The 19,549-nt window shown below is 35.0% G+C and overlaps 1 long non-coding RNA gene across 1 annotated transcript in view; it reads right to left on the reverse strand.

Moving 5' to 3' along the window:
• Positions 1–439: 439 nt before the first annotated feature.
• The window catches only part of LOC113619024 (uncharacterized), a 354,176-nt gene continuing 335,066 nt past the window's right edge, over positions 440–19,549 (reverse strand). The window contains exon 10 of the long non-coding RNA XR_003432251.1: positions 440–502. This is a non-coding gene — a long non-coding RNA (uncharacterized LOC113619024). The remainder of the gene's footprint in view (positions 503–19,549) is intronic.

Raw genomic sequence — 19,549 nt, forward strand, 5'->3', positions numbered from 1 at the left:
GATAGTCTATAAGGCAAATGCTGTCATCTAGAGAGAGAGAGAAAAGAACATACAGACAGTGGTAATTTTCCAAGTATAATTCATATAAAACTAGAAAGCCTCTGTCAGAATTTCACATCTCAGAATGTAAAAATTTTCCAAGGAGAAATCATCCTTTAGAAGAAATCAGCATTTTGTAAAAAGGAGCCATTAAGTATTCCCTGAACTTGAGGTGAAGGGTTATTCTGTTAATAATTTTGTATAATAGAATCTATCAAGAGATTTTTTTTAAATTTTAAGCAGGAACTTTTAAAGATGGTGCTCTTAAGTCCATGTAAAATAACTGCATGAGAGCCAATTGTTTTAGCTGTCTAAAAAGTAAATGACTATATAGCATCATGTTTAAACAAATAAAAGAAGTTAAAAGAAGGCTGAATTATCTGTAGTATATTGGTCAGTTTACCTCGTTTTCATGATACAGTACAAAGACACTCCATTTACTCTGGCTTTAAAATGACACAAACTGTAAAATCAAACAGACAAATACCAAAGGAATCACTAAAAATATCTGAAAAACCAAGGGAAAAGGTAGGGATCTAGCCTGTCTCTATATATTAGTTGTGCAGACATTTAAACAATTTACTTTATAAGAATGAATAGTGCACTGAGATACTGAGATAGCAATACCCAAATCAATTCACTTATTCCCCCAAAACATTTCTAGTACAGGTTTCCCCTGATATCCAAAAGTAGGACATCCCCATGTAACCTTTCATAAGCCAAAATGGAGTAAAGCAAAGAAGCAGTACCTTCAAACACATCTTGCTAACGGACACACAAAATAAATTGAGAAAAATCACAGATGCTCACAGACACAGGTCAAAGCTATCGCAGCTTGATGCTGAGATGGTGAATGTAGATCCTGGGGAAGGAGTTGGTGGTACCACTCTCACTGCTAGGGGTGTCCGCTGCCTCTCTAACAGCTCATTGCAAACCAAAGGCCAAACACTATTTTTGCTTTTTTCGTAAAAGTGAAAATCCTCTTCCAATTTCTTTCCATTATGGAAAACAGGTACTGATGAAGGTCTTCCGTAAAAGCAAAGTGGCATAAAACAAACTTTTGAAAAGTGGGAGGTGCCTGTAGATCTTATTAACATACACGCTGCCTAGATTACTGGAAAACAATCAAATTGTTATTTAAGGAATATCCTAAATCATTTTAAAATTTAAGCAGTATGAACTGAAGTAGGTTCTATTGTTCTTTTTTTTTCAGTTGTCAGTAGTTGGTTCTGTGAAAAGTTTTGAAATTTAATATTGCACTGTAAATTTGAAATTTTTCTGAGCTATATATTTATGAGATATATTTTGATAATACATTTATATGTGTGCCTATATAAGTATATTATACATACACTTGATATACTTAAAATCATAAAAATAAGCAAACTGAAATCTTCCATTTAAATTTGTTTAAATAGAAGGGCTCAGGCTTCTTCTTATCTAATAAGATATAATTAATTGAGTAACGTTAAAGCGTTATTCATTCATTCATTTAGCAGATACTTATTAAGTACCTACAATATACCAGGTGATGTCATAAGTGTTAGGGATGCTGCAGAGAACAAATATAGGTGCATAGTTCCATGTAAACCTCATAATATCCCATAAGCAGTAACTGTTTCCATTTTACAAAAACTTGCTCAAGAACTTACTGCTGGCGAGTGAGGGAGTGGATTTAAATTCAGTCTCTGCTTACTTAGAAATCATGTTTTTATGTCACTTTTGGTGCCTCCCATATAGTTAGCCCTTCCTGTGCTGATGAAAGTTTTAAGAAAAAAGTTTTGATTTTCAATAACTTGACAAGCTGTGACAGGTGAATTACCAGTGCAGCTCTTGGAAAGTTTATTATAGTTTGGTCAAAACACTTAAATCCTTCACAAGCAACATCTCTAGTCATTAGGGAAATGCAAATCAAAACCACAATGAGATACAACTTCACATCCGTTAGGATGACTAGTATCAAAAACAAACAAACAGAAAATAAGTGTTGATGAGGAAGTGGAGAAATTGGAACCCTTGCGCATTGTTGGTGGAAATACAAAACACTATACCTCCTGCGCAAAACGGTTTGGTGATTTTTCAAAAAGTTATGCATAGAATTTCCATATGATCTATGAATTCAACTCCTAGGTATATACCCAAAAGAAATGAAGGCAGGGATTCAAATAGATACTTTTATACCAATGTTTATAGCAGCATTATTCATAACAGCCGAAAGGGGAAGCAACCCCAGTGTCCATACACAGATGAATGGATAAATAAAATGTGGTACATACACACAATAGAATATTATTCACCTGGTATATATATACAATGGAATATTATTCACCTTTAAAAAGGAATGAAGTTCTGATACATGGTACAACATGGATAAACCTTGAAGAAACTATGGTAAGTGAAGTAAGCCAGGCATAAAAGGAAAAATATTGTATAATTCCACTTATGCGAAATACTTAGAACAGGCAAATTCATAGATACAGATAATAGAATAGAGGTTACTGGGATCTAAGGGAAGGGGAATGGGGTGGGTGGAGGAGTTTCTGTTTGGGATGATGAAAAAGTTGTAGAAATAGTGGTGACAGTTACACAACAATGTAAAAGTACTTAATGCCACTAATATGTACACTTAAAAATGGTTAAAATGGGAAATTTTATGTTATGTATATTTTATTACAATTTTTAAAAAAATCCTCCACAGGTAGTAATGGAGTTGTATGCATCCCAAGAACACTGAGAACTGGAAAGGGCAGGCAAGCGATCAGAAAAGAGGATGAAAATATAACACTATTTTTAAATAAAGAAGCAAACAATTTGCCTATTTCAAAATTTCAATAAGGTCTTCCCCTAAATACATAGCTTAGAATACATTTCTTATCCTTACTATAAGTAATCATCCATAAATGTCAGAAAAAATATATCCACTTTAGCAGAAGAAGTCAGACAAGATCAAACAGAATGCATTTGGGGTGATGGTTTATATTAGGATATTATTCTTTGACTTAACTTGTCTGAAGAATGTAACACTAGTTAACCTTCTTAAAAGATCACCATGTGGGAAAATGGGCTTTCACAAAAAAGGAAGTATTAAAGGCTTTTTTATCTTCTTCATTTTCTCAATGTCTTATTTTCTCAATCTCACATTGAGATACAGATTCTCTCTCACTCATATGTGTATGTGTGTGTGTTCTAAAAATGACAGAACACACTAATAAGAATTTCTGTATTCATCAATCTTATCCATGTGTACTAAGCAATTTCTTCCCAATATAATTTTGTATTAGAAGAAGTTCAATAATTTAAGGTGGAATGTAGTGTTATTCCCCTATAAAAATGCAATATATTATGAAGTATCCATGTCAGAGACTTCAAAAATTATATTTCTATATGGTGCTCAATAAAAAGCTATTAAATCAACATCTTAATATCTGACACTTAATTGACAACCATGCATGCCTACTGTTGACATCTACCTGGTTTTATGTGAACCCAAGGACGACTGGCATCAGTTAAGTGTTAATATCCTTATATGCAATTCACAACTAAGTTCATAAATTCATATTTTCTTTTTCTTTTCAACATTCCTTTTTTTTCTGTTGACTATTCCTATACATATTAATGTAGGTCCAGAATCTGAAAGCTTAAAATAAATTATGCCAAATGAAAATAAATTTGAAATTCAGTTTAACTGGGAAGGATCTCAATTGTTACACATCTTTAAAATTCACCAGGATTAATATTATATGTCATTATTTTTAATATAAGCCTAAAAAGCTAAAGAAAATTATGGAAGCAGATAGATTTTTCTGAACTTATATATAAATATGAAGCATCTATTACTTATGGGAACATCTATCCTATTCCTTAATACATGCTCAGAATAACTCTAATGCAAAAGGGTTAAATGATGAAAAATACATGTACTGAAGTAGTATTTCCTGGGTTCAAATCCTGGCTCTGCCATTTATTAATTGTGTGAAAAACTACTTCCCTTTTCTTGTCTTAGTTTCCTCAACTATAAAATGGAAATAACATACTCATGGTGTTGTTGTGAAAAGTCAATAAAGGACTTAAAGCAGTATTTGACACAGAATAAGCAGGTGACAAATATCAGGTATTATTATTAGTTCCCTTTTCAAAATCAAGAGAATTGGGGCTGGAAATCAGGTACTTTCCACACCAAAGTTATACATGTAGTAAGATGTGTAGTCAGACCCTAATTCTCTACTAATTCTTGTTATTTTAGAGAAAAAAAGGAAACTATCTATAGGACACTTCATCATTGGAAGGTTATGATTATTAAAATTATATCAATGGCATTTAGGTAGGAAACTTTAACACTTGTTGCTTCTACTTGGCATTATAATAACAAAATTTTATTGAGGAAAATGATTAATGAAATTTTGAAGTCAAGGTATCTCTCTTCCTGCAGACAGCCAAAGCACACAAGAATATTTTTTGACAATCATTCATATAATTTAAAGTTTTTCTTTTGTAATATTCTTTGTAATAACTCAGCTGTTTTAACCAAAAGCCAATTTTATGGTAAATAACAATAAACAGATGAAGTTCTAGTTTGGTCTGTAAAATATTTGTTGGTGAGTTTATTAGAATAAAATCTTAGGAACAATCTCCTCAGTCATAAGGTATTCAGGTTTTGATGTTAGTAAAGATCCAATGTCCTCCCACATATTTTATGGAGTTTAGCATAAACCCAAATATATTTTAAACCTTCAGTAATTACTCTACCCCCCAAAAATGTTCAATATAAATATTACTGACTAAGATAAAAGTACTGGGAAAATATTAGGGTAAAAGTTTCAAAAAAGTTAACAAGGTTATATTACCATAAACAAGGCAGTCCATCCTCTTCCAAAGCAAAGCAAAGTCATCCCTGCTCAGGGCGATTTCATGAAGATATTTTCTTATGTGATTGACTAATGTTTGGTTTTGCTTGTTTTTGTGCTATGGGAGTTTAATATGTTTCCATCTACCATGATTTTGCCCTCCTCCCTGAAACAATAAACTCTACATTCTACTAACAGTATCAGCTACAAAAAATTAACCAAGCTAACTTTTACTTTTACTAGCTAACTTTTACTTTTACTGGCTTGTTTTCTTGGACTACAAACATGATGAGATGAGATACACTCCTGACCCCCTGGCCCATCAAGTCAAGTCATAAGACTGAAATGACTGGCATTTATGGCAAGATTTATTGTCAAAGCATTGTTTAAAAACTAAATGAGGAAATGTCTCTCACCTACTATGATAGGATAGTAAGTTATTCTATTGTTTAGAATCTGGGCTAACATTTAGTGCTTAATTTTTTTAAGCTTTAGGGTGATTTCTATACTTATCTAATATCTAAAACTTTTTGATAAATTTGAATAAGGTTTTCTTTTTTTTTTTCCTTGTACTTCACATTTTTACCAAAGCTCCTTTTAGATAAAAAGTAAATGAGCTTTTCTATATTCAAGTACAATGTTTTTCAACATCTGGGTTGGAGGTTTGAGAGGAGGGAAGGAAGAAGGCAGATACAATATCCCAAGTCCAAAAATCATCTAAACTGAGATAGAAAGTAGCAGCAGGAAATTAATACCAGGTTTAAAAGAAAAAAAATGCTAATATAATGAAGCAAATGTTGAGCCAGATGCTACATATGAAAGAGCCTCTCTCCTGAGAAGTGCTGGCCACTTTTATAATATCCAAGTGGCCCGATCAGAGTTGATGACCTTCCTAAAGTTCCAGACTGAAACAGTAATTGAATTATTCTTGGGATTTGGCTTAAGAAAATTTTAGACTTGCAAAACCCACCATATTTCTGTTTTGTATTTGTCAAAAGGGATGGAATTTCTTCAAATCAATACATTTCACTTGAAAAGCCAAGTCTGTCATTTTTCTGTTGTTACCCTTTGCTCATATACAAAAACTTGTATTATTATACTTGTATTATTCTAAAGCCCACGATCAGACTTTATTTCAATATATTTTCAAGTCAAAAACTTAATTATAACTTTTGGAAATATGAATAATATTAGCATTTATCTGCCTGGCCATTCAGACACAGACTAAATCAGTTCTGAGACACAGATGTTTAAACTGAAGGAAAATATCAAAATTCTCCTTAGATACATATTAATTAATCTAATTTTTTATAGTCATAATTGGCTTGTGAGAAAATCTGATAAATGTACTATAACTTTGGAAGCAATAGTAAAAACAGAATAACAAAAGAGAAGCTGACCAATCTTTTGGGAACCCCATTACTGGAACTGAATATGATAATGGTGATTAAAATGCTTCATAGAAAGTTTACCAGTCTAACCAGACTGAAAAGTAACCCAGTAATTTCAACAACATTGTTAAATCATTAGCAAATTCCTTTGGTGAACTTCTTGACATGAACTATAGAGCAGCCTATTAAAAATTCACCAGCATGCAAAGCGTATGTATACTTGCATGCCTTCAACCAAGCTTATTAAGGTCTACACTCATATGTTTTCAAATATACTACATAAACCCCTGGAGGGCCAAGGCCAAGGCCAGATGTGGTATTTTATCTGCATTCTACCCTTGTCTGTCCCTTTGCTAACATTTCCCTGAGCACTGTACACAGTTCAGCATGCAGTGTCAAATAATTGTTACAGAGTGCACACATAATATATGGTATCCATGAAATGCAGATACTTCAAGTATTTTAAATGTACATCAAATTAACTAAAAGAGAACACAGTGGGGAAGAGTAAAGCAAATTTTATATACTTTCACTTAATTTTCCTGTTACTGAATGTTCAAAATCAACTATTTCAAGAGGACTATACATGGAACACAAACTTTTCTAACCATGGAAATGAGAGATAATTTCAGTTCCTGGAAGTAACTAAAGATAAATTACCAAAGACAACTGATCTCTTTTTTTCCAGCACTTCATCAAATACAAAACTTAAAATTACTTAAAAAGCATTGTGGTAATATGTTGCTCCAAAATGTTGTCAGTTAGAAAACACATTTTATCATTTGACAAGCCTTTATTTCCCCAGCCCTCCTTCATCATTAAAAAAAATACTTCTGTAGTTTGATGCATTTTTCCAGAGAGCAATAAATAGGTTAGATCATAAGTGACTTTATCCACTGACATACAGACTGACTGATGGAAACTTCTAACAGCCTTAAGACTTTAAGCCTTGGTACAAGGGTTTACATCAGACCCTTCGCAGGAGAGGAAAGCCATTTAATCCTAAGAACTTGCTAAACTTTCTACAAGATAAACCAGAGATTTTGTGTATTTTATTAATTCCAAAAAAACCCAGCAAAAATATACTTTTATAACTCTGGGTGTTTGTACTTCTTTTTTTTTTTTTTTTGTATAATTGTGTATTGGAAAAGACAAATGCGTAAGACTGAGCTTTGGGTGGCAAACCCAATTTCACCCTGTACCATGCATCATTCTTCCTATTCAAGGCTACTGCTTGCTTGGGTCTCTGAGAATAATTGCTACCACTTTATTCTGAAATGATGTGCAGGGTTTTGTTTTGCTTTTTAAATTTTTATTGGAGTATAGTTGCTTTACGTGCAGGTTTTTCTAAAAAAATAGAAAGAGAGAGAGAGACAATGCCAAGGAACACTGTGTTTATCCTCCTAAAAGTAAATTCAAAGGTTTCATAATTTAAATAGAAAGTGACTAGAGCTCACATTTGCCCAGGTGCTTTTTATTAAATTATTGAAAGCTTTTTTTTATTTCTCTGCATTTTTTAATTCTCAACTCCAATGTATATTTTCTATGTATTTGTACTGAATGAGAAAAAACTCCCAAAAGATTGCATACCAAAGAGCAGAGCCTCCTGTTCCCTGAGATTGATGTATGTTTATGAGGAAATCCAGCATGCAATTTTCAAAACCTGCAGGTTCACTGTAAGTTAAACCATGTGGCCTCCACTCAAATCATTCCCTCCTTTCAAAATCAGTCATCAGAACTCCCAGTTGCCCTCTTCCCTTGAATCTTTCCGCACTGATGTGCTCCCGCCAAGCCCCAGTTCTGTGTGGTGGAGCCACTAGGGGTGGTGGTCCACCAGCCATCTGTGTCACTCCTGTCACTGAGGCACCACTACAATGCCCTCCCCAACACTGAGCCTTATTTAACCGTCATTTACTCTTTTATTTCATAAAAGAAAATTTTAAATAAAAAAGGAAACTTTCTTCAATAAGAAATATAATTTTAGGTGTGCATCAAAATGACCTGGAGGGTTTAATAAAAATACAGATCCCTGGCTTCATTCTAGAACTACTGAATCAGAACATTGATGGGTAGAGAGATCTGTGTCTTAAATTTGTGAGCTTCTTATAGGAGCCTTAATATTACTTTTATGTCATTACAAGAGTGAGGAAAATATGTTCAAAAGTACATGCTTCTTTTCATAACAAAACACAAACATTTCAAAACTGTGTATTGTTAAATAGATAAATGAGAAGCAAGAATATCCAGCCTCAAGCAGAAATGAGAATTTTAAGAGCTATGTAATGTCATCAGTAAATTTTAAAAAGACAGAAAAAAATAATAGAAAATGCAGCTTTTGTTTCATTATCTGATTTTTTAAATAGTCATGTAGCATTGTATAAAGTCTAAAGGCCACCCATCATCATTTGAAGTGAGGTAGGAGGACCTTAATTCTCAGATGAAAGAAATTAAAATTCAGTTTAGGTAAAGAATTTGCAGTCCACTTTTAAATCTTTGTTGGTTCCTTGTCACTTAGCCTAGGCCTCATTTACCTCTGGATTTTCACAGAATCCTGCTGGAGAGCCTCAGAGTTGTTAAATGACAATTTAAAAGCCGATTTAGGATTAGGCAGCTTAACCAGGTGAGCGGAGGGTCTCACTTCGGGAACGAAAGAAAGCTGCAGCTCTGCCAGGAAGTCCGTACCGTGAGGCCGAGAGCTTTATCAGCCCCACGTGCGGATGAGCTCACACTCAGCGCGGGGATGAACTTCGGCTCAAGAGACACGGCTCCAGTACCTGCAGCCCACGGTCCGCGCGGCCAAAGCACCGGGATGCCAAAAGTATAAATGTTTCTGGACTCTCCTGTGTATTAATTAGCACTTTCTAGGGGGTCGCTGAATATTAACACAATCACTCCCAAATCATGTTGAATAAGTGCACGCTTATGATACATTCAGAAGAGTCGTAGCAGAAATCAGGAAGATTTCTAACTTAGTGAGGACGCTGTGGCTTGCGCCTTATTTCTTAAATGCCAGAATTATTAGATTTGTCCATCCTGAGGCTGCAGTGTTTTCCTCAGTAGAAAAAGGCACACTTATGATACATTTCTCAATCAATATTTTTATAGTAAGTGTTATTTCTCTCAACCGAAAACTGTATCCCTAACCTGTGCCCGTTCCTTCAGTGACTTACACTGTGTCACAGTGTGGCATGGCCACATTCAAAGAGGCACGGAGTCTTTCCATGTGCTCAGAATTCTGGGCAAGGGCATGATTCAAAGAAATGTGTTTGCTCAGGAAATTGGAGAGCAAGGGATTCTCCTTCAAAGGCACTGAGATGTGGTTTTTTAAAGGGTGGCCGTACCTGTAAAGAATCAGGTTCATTTACATTTCTGTAGATAAAACAGATCTCAGAGAAGAGAGGAATGTGTGCAAGAGCACAGACAAAGACAAGTGGGCAGAAAAATCAAAGACTGTTAAAAGGGGTGATGAGTAGAACAAATGGCTGTTTGCTAATGTAACAAGGCTCTAGAATCTAGAGTCTCCCTGCTCCAAACTGTGGTTCAGGGGTCAGCATCACCAGCATCACTTGTGAGCTTGTGAGAGCAGCAGCACCTTGGGCCTCACCCCTAGATCTACTGAATCAGACTCTGTATTTTAACTAGATCTCTAGGTGGTTCGTACCCATATTCATGTTTAAGGTGCCCTATTCTAGAAACTATAGGAGGAGAGCATGACGAGTAGAGATATGGGCTTTGAGCTCCAGAACACATTTCAGATTTTATTTGTAGATGAAGGATGGTAAAGTAAGGGTTTGAGCATGGGAGTTATTTTAGAAAGAGGGCTATGCTACTGTGTATTAGAATATTTGGAAATATATATATATATATATATTACACATATACATATGTATAAAATAAAAACAATTAGAAATCTATTGAGGTAGTTCACTTGACAATCATGTAGGATAAATAATTTAAGAAGTATTTAAATGCATTGTAGTTTATCCTGTATTTTCTTTTGTACTAATTCCTAAAACATATCAAAACTCCTTGCTCCTAGTTTTCAGGAAACTAAATGGTCCCAGGAGTGTCATTCTCAGGCAACATTTTTTCAAACAGCAATTCAACAGAGGCCTACATGATGAGCTCACAAAACATACATCAATCTAGTCAGCACCTAAAGAAACCTAATGCAAACTCTGATAGCACCATGAAAAGCAAGGGTCAAGATGGAAAGGCTAATTTGTGTGAGAGAACAGAGCAAAAAACATATAGGTGTCCTCTGCCATCCAAATCCAGGAACTTGATGAATTCTGATAGCAGGGGATGACTGTACTGGCAGAGAACACTGGGTAAGAGAGAGACAGTGGTGGAGGGAATGTAACCAGTGTCATTTACCTAGAAGTTCATTGACAGAGAATTGATAAACTATCAAGAAAAGATTTAACCCAGCCATCGTTCTATTAATGAATCATGATGATTTATGTTGCAGTGGTGTGATCCATAACTCAAGAGTATGAAGTTGTGAGCTTTTTATCTGTAGCTTCTTTTCCTCTGTGCCTCTAGTCATTTTCCCATGAGTAAGTCCTCTCTTAAAGGTAAGCATACCAGAGTTGCCTGGTGGATATAAGAATCTTCTGCAATTGTAGACAGAGCTGGTGTGGGAAACCATCTATTGAAGACTGTTATCTATACTAATCATACTGCACTCAGACACTAAAACAATTTTCCTGCCTCAGTGATATGCCACACTAACTCCTTCCACCTGACTTGCTCATATGCAAGCGTGGCACCACCTATGGACAAAGATAACAGCTAGTCTAACTTGAAGCTAATAGCCAGTTAACAACTATCTGAGTTTGCTATCATAGTTCCATAAGCTTCACTTTAACAGTTGTTAAAGACACTTCTCTGGTACGGTATATTACAAGAGCCAGTTTAGAAAGCCACTTAAGAAGCTGTGTTATCTGGACAAACTACTTAACACCTCTTTGGGCCCCAGTTCCCTCATGCATAATATAAGGATAATATTAATGTCTACTTCATAGAGTTGTTATGAGGATTAAATTGTGTGTGTGTGTGCATGTGCTCACAGTACCCAGTTCATAATAGGTGCTATGTAAATATTGGTTGTTATTATTCTCAAATGCTATCTCCCCAAATATTACTAACACAACCTGTCAGTAAGACAGAGCTGACTTTATTGCTTACCTCAAGAAGGGAAAAGACTGCGTCTCGAAGGGAGAAAATTTAATCTTGTGCTCAAAATTTGATGAGAATTAAAAGCTTGGATTATTGTGGGTTTTTCAGTTCGGGGGCTTGATTAAAAGTAAATAAAGATTAGGATACAACTGTCCAGCCCTAACTGTTTTTTGATTCTTTCCACTGAAGATTTGGTAGGTCTTTAGGGAAGTTCGTATAATGAACAATGAAATCATTTGCCTGGACAAAAGTCTCAGGAAATAGCAGTCATGTTAAAGTAGATATATATTTTGGGGTGGGAGGCTTAAGTAGAAGGGGCTGATAGGTAGTTTCAGTCCGCATTATCAAGATGTGTATGTGGTAGCAGAGCAGCTCCCTCACTGCGATCTACTGAATGTCAGCCCTCGACGCAAGGGTTTGTAAGAAAAATTAAAAGTAGTAGAAGAAAAAAAAAAAAAAAGATGTGAAAAAAAAAAAAAGATGTGGAAAAAAAAAAGATGTGTATGTGGGTAACTGGTTTTGGTAGTCATTATTATTGTTTATTCTTGTTAGTATTATTATTGTTACAGTTCTCAGAATTAGGTACCACCACATTAACTAAGTTAAGAGGATAATCTGTTTTTACCCATAGTCACTCAGGAAACATTAAGACCTTGAGAAATCAGAGAAAATGGAAGGAAGTCCCTGGGAAGTCAGATCTGAGTAAAGTAGAAACGCGGAGGGCTGGGAAGGAATGGAGTAGACAGAACGAGCAGTGAGATAATATCAGAAACATACTGCCTATAGCACATTTTTTTGTGTGCGTCAGCCTGCTTTCTTCCAAAATTTACTTATTTACATCGGGTTTGATCCTTAGAGCGCAACAAGTATCAACCATTGCATTTGTACTGCTTTGGTTTTCCCTTTGTGGCCAGCAGGGTAACTAAATCTTTTGAGAAAGGCAGTATACACAGCATTATCAGAAATAGGAGTGATATTTGTAGATAGATACATGTAGATATATTAAAATGGAGGCAACGTGACTACGAGTACCTGGCAAGGGCTTTGAACCTAAGTGGATCTGCCTTCCAACCCTGTTTCTGTCACATACTAGCTGTGGTGCCTTGGACATGTTATTTAACCTCCCTAAACTTTACTTTCTTCACCTATAAACTAAGACCACAGTATCTACTTGCAGGAATGTTATAAAGAAAGAGATGATTATTAGCAAATAATACTCAATAAGTTATAGTTATATTAGAATGTACAGATATGCTTTATATTTTATAGGTTACATCTATATATACATGTTCTCTTGCTTATGATATATGAATATATCACTATATAGTATTTGTGAATTACATATTATATAAGTAAAAATTAGTAACTGCAATATATGTTATGTCATTTCTGTTTTAAATAAAAAACTGAAATCTCCTCATTAGTTATATGTACACTCAAAAATCACAGAATTTGGTTTTAATTGTCAATCATAACTAATAAGTATAGTACCTAAAATTTCCCCTACGTAGCAAGTAATCCTATCCTTATTTATACTCAACGCACTCAATTTTTACATCAGTTATTGTTATTCATTTCCTCAGATAATATATGCTTTTGAGTTTTTTCCATTTTTATAACATTATAAATTCTAGATTATTTTTAAAATCTGAAATTATACCAAGACTTCTTAAAGTCACTATTTCAGCTGCAGCATTTTTAAAAAGAAAATTTATTTGGGCTTATAATCTAGTTATTGTAGCAAATAAATATCAGATCCACATGCTTGACTAGAAGAACAGATTGATAAAATAGGTTTCAAAGAATCTAATAATAAAGTAAATAAAAGTCAAGCTGCAATTCTAATTTCAGATTTTATGGAAGTGTTACTTTTCTCTTTGGGTTTTTTTTTTTACATTAGTTAACACCATAACTACACTTGTCATCTCTGATTGTTATTTAAGATAAATTTTTCCCCAAAGAGGTTTATAATGAAAAGGGATAAAATCGGCATCAGAAAAAATGGTATTTTTGAACATGTATAATACATTTCATTTTTTTTAATACATTACATTTTAATACTATGTTGAAACTGAATAGCAACAGTGTCTTTTCTCCTTCTCTTCCTTTCCATGGTGCCAAAAGAGCCCATATATCCAGGTAGCCTTCAGATATAGTGTCAGAGAGCCCCCATTTCTATCACTCCCTGATGATGAATGAGCTTCTTCGTCTAAACAAATAAGCACTTCAGAGGGTTACCCTTGACAGGGTTGTTAATCCAGAGAGCCTGCCTTATCGCTGCAGAATTCAAGGGCTGAAGTTTTACAGGATCCCTGCACTGCCTGGCTCTTGGGCAGTTGTGTGGAAGCTGCATGGCACATGGCCACTCTTTGCAAAGAACCGCCAGGCTCTGTTCCCTGTGTTTCCAGATCTGGTCTTCAGCTAACTTAGGATTTTCCTTTTAGCAAACTGAAATCGTTTATATTATACATGCAGCAATTGGTTAATATGCTACATTAATATAGCTTTCATTTTATCTCCAGAAAAGCAACATGCCAACATAAATTCTCGTGCATGCAAAGCAAATAAAAGACAGGAAGGTTAAATGACCATTCCTGGTCCTACAAGAGCAGAACTAGAAACACCACCTCTGGATTCCTGCATATGAAACACAGAGACAATTTCCACCTCTTATCAGCAACGTATAAATGTCTTACCAAAACTCTCTGGCTCTTGACTTTGCTTCCACTGACATCTAGACTAAAGGTCAGCATTTCTTTTACATTTCAGAAGCTATTAGAAATCAGCTTAAATTTATATTCCTGTAAAGAATTGATGAGTTGACCTTAATTCAATAAGGTTCAACAAATCTCTCAGTGGCATCTCTAAAAATAGGTGTCCAGATGATGATTAAGAAGTCAGGAAGAGGACTTCTTTAAGAAGCATATGCTTTCTTGATATTTTATAAGTATCAACATTTTGTTTTCAATAAAAGTCACAAGTTAAAAATCAGTTTTGCCTCTGTAAATGATGCAGGCACTTCTAACCTCCTTCTAACCTCCTCTATTCTTCCAATCCCACAGTGTAGCACCGCAGGAGATATGTAGAAATAAAGAATGCATATTTTTTATCCGTCACAAGCCTTATGTCTTAAAAGGTTTAGGAACGGCATCTGACAAAGCCTGTTTGAAAAGCAGAGCATAATGTTTTCAGTTTATAAATTATAAAATATTCAAAAGCACAGGCTAACACCAAGGAATTGGTTACTGCTAGATATCTGGAACTGTTTTTTCTTTCTTTCTCTTATCTCCTTGCTTTCTCTTTTTTTCCCATTAAGAACAAAATGCAAATAAAATGCAAATGAAACCCCTTAGGCCTGAGAAGGAGGAAAACAACTGTGCCAAGAGAGAAAGAATATGGGGGTCTCTTTGAATGCTTATCAAACAAATAGTTTAATCACGGGATTTTTTTGATTGACCGGTTCCTAAAATGTTATTTTCTAATTTGCATGTTGGTTGAGTATTAAATTTTACAACCCCATGGTTAAGCATGACAGACCTACTATTTGCATTTTGATTTTAATTCCTGCACAAAGAGCCTAAAAATTGTAGATTACAAATATTGCTGATCAGTATAGAAAGTTTGCTACATTATTTCAACTCAGAATTGATGCACGGTAGTTATTTCACAAAATGGGGACTCTCAATATCCCATTAGATTATGTCATTGCGTTTGTTAAGAAGGAAGAGCTGGAGGGGCTTCCCTGGTGGCGCAGTGGTTGAGAGTCCGCCTGCCCCTGCCGATGCAGGGGACACAGGTTTGTGCCCCGGTCCGGGGGGGTCCCACATGCCGCAGAGCAGCTGGACCCGTGAGCCATGGCCGCTGAGCCTGCGCGTCCGGAGCCTGTGCTCAGCAACAGGAGAGGCCAAAACGGTGAGAGGCCTGCGTATTGCAAAAAAAAAAAAAAAGAAGAAGGAAGAGCTGGAATATGCTCTATCACAATGATAATATTGAGCTTCCTAATACTCAGAGTCTGTGTGGATAGCAATTTAAGCCTTAAATTGGGATCTGCAGGCCTTTCTGAAGATTCTATATAAATGAAAGATTAAGTGAATCATATTAAAATGGTTCAAGAAGATTCTACCCTAGAAGAAGAGCCCAGTGTTGGCTTCACATAAGTCTATACACATGCACATCAGATCTAATTGAAAAGATGAAAATCTTAGGAAGGATCAATTCTACTGTAATGCTTACAGATAGGGTTTTTAGATTCACGTAAAAACACTTTCATTCAAATTCCATGGCTGTTTTTTAAAAAATTATTTGTATTTATTATGAACTAGTAAAAGGGAAAACATTATTTAGAGTCTCAACATAACGAAATCACAGTGAAATATTACAAGCAGAAAGTTAAGCATAAGCCCCAACTTCTCCCAACCTCTACCCACTCAACACTTTATTTTGTGGCTATGTCTTACTTTTCTTAGGCTATGTTCAGTCTTTATGGTAAGGAAAATCGTTTCCCTCAAGTTGTAAGACATATAAGTATGTAGTTATGATAGTTATATTTATCAAAAAATACGTTAAGTATCTTTTTGACCTAACTTGAGACTCAATTAAAAACATCACCATGATATATTTATCATTGTAGTTCTTTATGTATTTCATGGAGATTTCAACAAATGGATGAAAATATATTATTTCTAATGTCAAGTATAGAAGCTATATTATAATACAGTAACTATTAAAAGAAGAAAACTTAATTTCTAGATTTTAATCAGTGTCCCCTGTATCAAGATGGATAGCGTTGCTGAAAGATATGTGTAAGTGTACCTAAGATAAATATACAATGGAGATTCTTAAAAGAGATTAGATAAGTGAGAGACAATTCAAAAGAAAAGTAAAAAATGAAATAAAGGATTAATTTACCCAGTTTCAAATGCCTTGGCTTCAGATGATTATGACAAGAATCATTTAGAGAAAGTAAAGAGAAGAAAAATTTATTTTTTGCAATACATGATTTTTTTAATTGAAATAGAGATGAAAATTTAAGGAATAAATCTTTTATAAGCAATGGAAAAGATTTCAAAATAATGCCTGAAACAAACCAGAGTCACCTTAGAGCTTTTTAATGGTAAGTTCTGTAATGGAAATAAAAGGATATCGTATAAGACAATTATCTTTGCCCTTAAATATCTTTCTATAGTCTTAGCTCTATTCTGGCGGATAAATTAAGTCTTATGAGGAAATCTTGTTTCTTAAGATAATTGCTATGTCTATCTTAAGTGAATTTACAGTCCCTTATCTTAGAATAAATAAGTGATTAGATAGTTATATTTCAGTCAATGACATTTTCCTGAGAAATTAACTAAAGAGATTGAGCTTGAGATGTTTGATAGAAGAGAATCTCTCAGGCCTTTCAGAGTGTATTCCTTTCCAATAATCAGGAAGATGTACATCTCAATTACTCTTTATTTCTATGTATCTATTGACTAGGACATTCACTCTGCTAAGGAACAAACACAATAGCATCCATGAGAAAGCTATCAACTGTGATGTAACTGCCCCACAGAGATTGTGTCCTTGTTTTCCTCCCTCTGTTATCTCACTAGACAAATCTCCAGCCTTTAATTGCAGCCTTGACTGTGCAATAATTAACAGTTTGGGTTGGGGAAAGGGTCTTTTTAAAAACCTATGTAATAAATTCAGTGTTTTAACCATATAACTCAATTTAGTATGGAATTGATTTTTTAAATAAAAATTGCTTGGCAACTGTCATTTAATGGTCCGCTTGGACACTGCAGGAAAGCATTTAGATTGATTGAATGTTCTTAAAGATGGACGTATAAAGTTGATTTAATTGATATCAGAGTAGCTCTTCACATTTATCGTTGGATACAATCTGTGTAGCTGCATAGCATGTTATCTTCTTTTTGAAAAAGATCAACTAACACGAAGGAGATTCTTCCTTTGTAGTTGCCCCCAACATAAACATTAACTCCTGCATCAGAGACAGGAGGATGAGGAAAGGCTCCCAGTGCAGTTGGTAGTGGACGTGCAGTAGAGGCTGCTCCTGAGAAACTCAGATTAGAGAATCCCCTTCAATAATGAAGTCAAATAAACCCCAGATGAGATAATTCACTGCGCTTTCATCAGCTACACTCAGATCTCAGGAGGTCCTATCCAGGACAAAGTACTGAACTGAACAAAAAAGATCTCCAAAATAAAATGAGAAATATAGCAGCAGGGCTCACTGTCAGATCTAGATTAAATGCTTACAAAAAAGAAACTACTAGCTCAATATTAGAAATCAGTTTAACAAGAGTGAAGTGAAAACAAATAGTTTTCTCCATGAACACTAGAGAATTTATTCTAAATGAAGACTTGATACAGTAGAGATTTATTTTCATGAGATAGCATGGAGGTGCATCGCTTCATACATACGAAAATTTTAGGCTTGATCCAGTCTGTTTTCATACTATAAAATAAAATTGTGATCTTAAAATAATTTATATTTATCACTAAACTTACTCCCAGATGTGTGCATGTGTACGTTTGTGTGCATGTGTTAGTTGATCAAGTTTAGAGAACGTAATAAGGTTTCTACTTAGGAACTCAATCTAAGAATAAATTGTTTCTTCATTCTATCTTAAACATGAGTTATGATGTAAAAGTCTTACAGGTATGATCTCAACTTTCCATCAGATTTGGCCCTGCTTAAATCGGCCCCCCAGGGCCTAGAGCAAGTAAAGGCAGGTCAGATATTAGGTATGAAAAGAGCCTAAGAGATCTCTCCCTGCTGACCACCGTGATGACCATTTAAATCACCCTTGGTTTCAAGGACCATGTGAACCTGTGGTTTCAGAATTTAAAAGTGAAAGCGTCATGTGCTAAAAACACAAGAAATACAGGTCTAAAATGTATCGGGCATGCTCAGGACTGGCGGCATAATTTACGGGACCCAGTGCAAAATGAAAATGTGGGGCAAGAGTAGAGCATTAAACCAAGTGCCGAGTCCTGTGTGGCTGCGCAGGTCACAGCACACAACCGTGAAGCGGCCCTGCGTGTGCTGCAACTTGTCTGGAGGGAATAACTTAGTTTTTGCTATAAGTAACTTCTCCACACTTCATATTATTCCCCATCAAATAGTCTCAAAGCACAAACGTACATTTGCATTGACTAGATATGCATTCAGAGACCTTTTACCTGGCCTCTGTTTGTGTGGCTTCATATCTTTATGACATGGAATGAACAGCTTGGCGCCACGTTGCTGTTATCCATTAACCATTCCTGTTTTCCTAATCATCTTTGACTCCATCTTTCTCTGTCCTATCTGTTATTGTCTTCGGAAAAGAGATGTGAGGTTTCCTTAGCCTGTTCTGGTTTACATGACATGATTTGTGTATCTGCCTACAAGAGTTTCTCAAATGAACCCTGTGTATTATCTTCTTCCCCCAGTCTCTCCTCCTCTGAAGAAAGAAGAAAAAGGTCATACATCTGTAAAATGACAGCACTTATGAAAAATGAGGGTTTGGGCCACATGGCTCTCATCAGACACAGACTCATCTGCTGTGCCACAGACACTGCTCATTTCCTTCAGAATCAGACTACAGTTAAAAACAGGAAACACCTAATAAATTGCCTGGTCTATCAAATTAACAAAGCATAAAGAAACTTTCTAGGTATCAATGAGTATCACTTGCTTTAAAAAAATGCAAGTATCAAACATAAAAAATCTAGAATGTGACCATACTTTTTTCTATAAAACTACTTTAAGATGTCAACCTTAATTTAAATTTAGAAATAAAAAACCTACTCAGAAAAGAGGTAAAAAATTGGAGTTTCTACCTAATTTGCAGTCATAGATGGACTTTAAGTATTTCAAAAGCAGTGAGAACTTTTATCATATATTCACAGCGCCAGGATTTTTAGGCACACAAAGTTTTTTAAATAATAAATCAGGCATACGACAATCATACAAGTGACAGAATTCCTAAGGTAATCTCCTTTTGTGTGAAATTAATCAATCCCATTTTTTAAAGGTAACAAAACTCAGCATTATGAAATATTTTATCACACCAATACCTAATTGCCAAGAGCTGCTTTTTTTTTCAT

The sequence above is a fragment of the Aethalodelphis obliquidens genome, unplaced genomic scaffold, assembly GCF_003676395.1.
Source record: "Aethalodelphis obliquidens isolate GAN/ISIS:26980383/991018 unplaced genomic scaffold, ASM367639v1 scaffold6, whole genome shotgun sequence".
In the NCBI taxonomy this organism is placed as follows: Eukaryota; Metazoa; Chordata; class Mammalia; order Artiodactyla; family Delphinidae; genus Aethalodelphis; species Aethalodelphis obliquidens.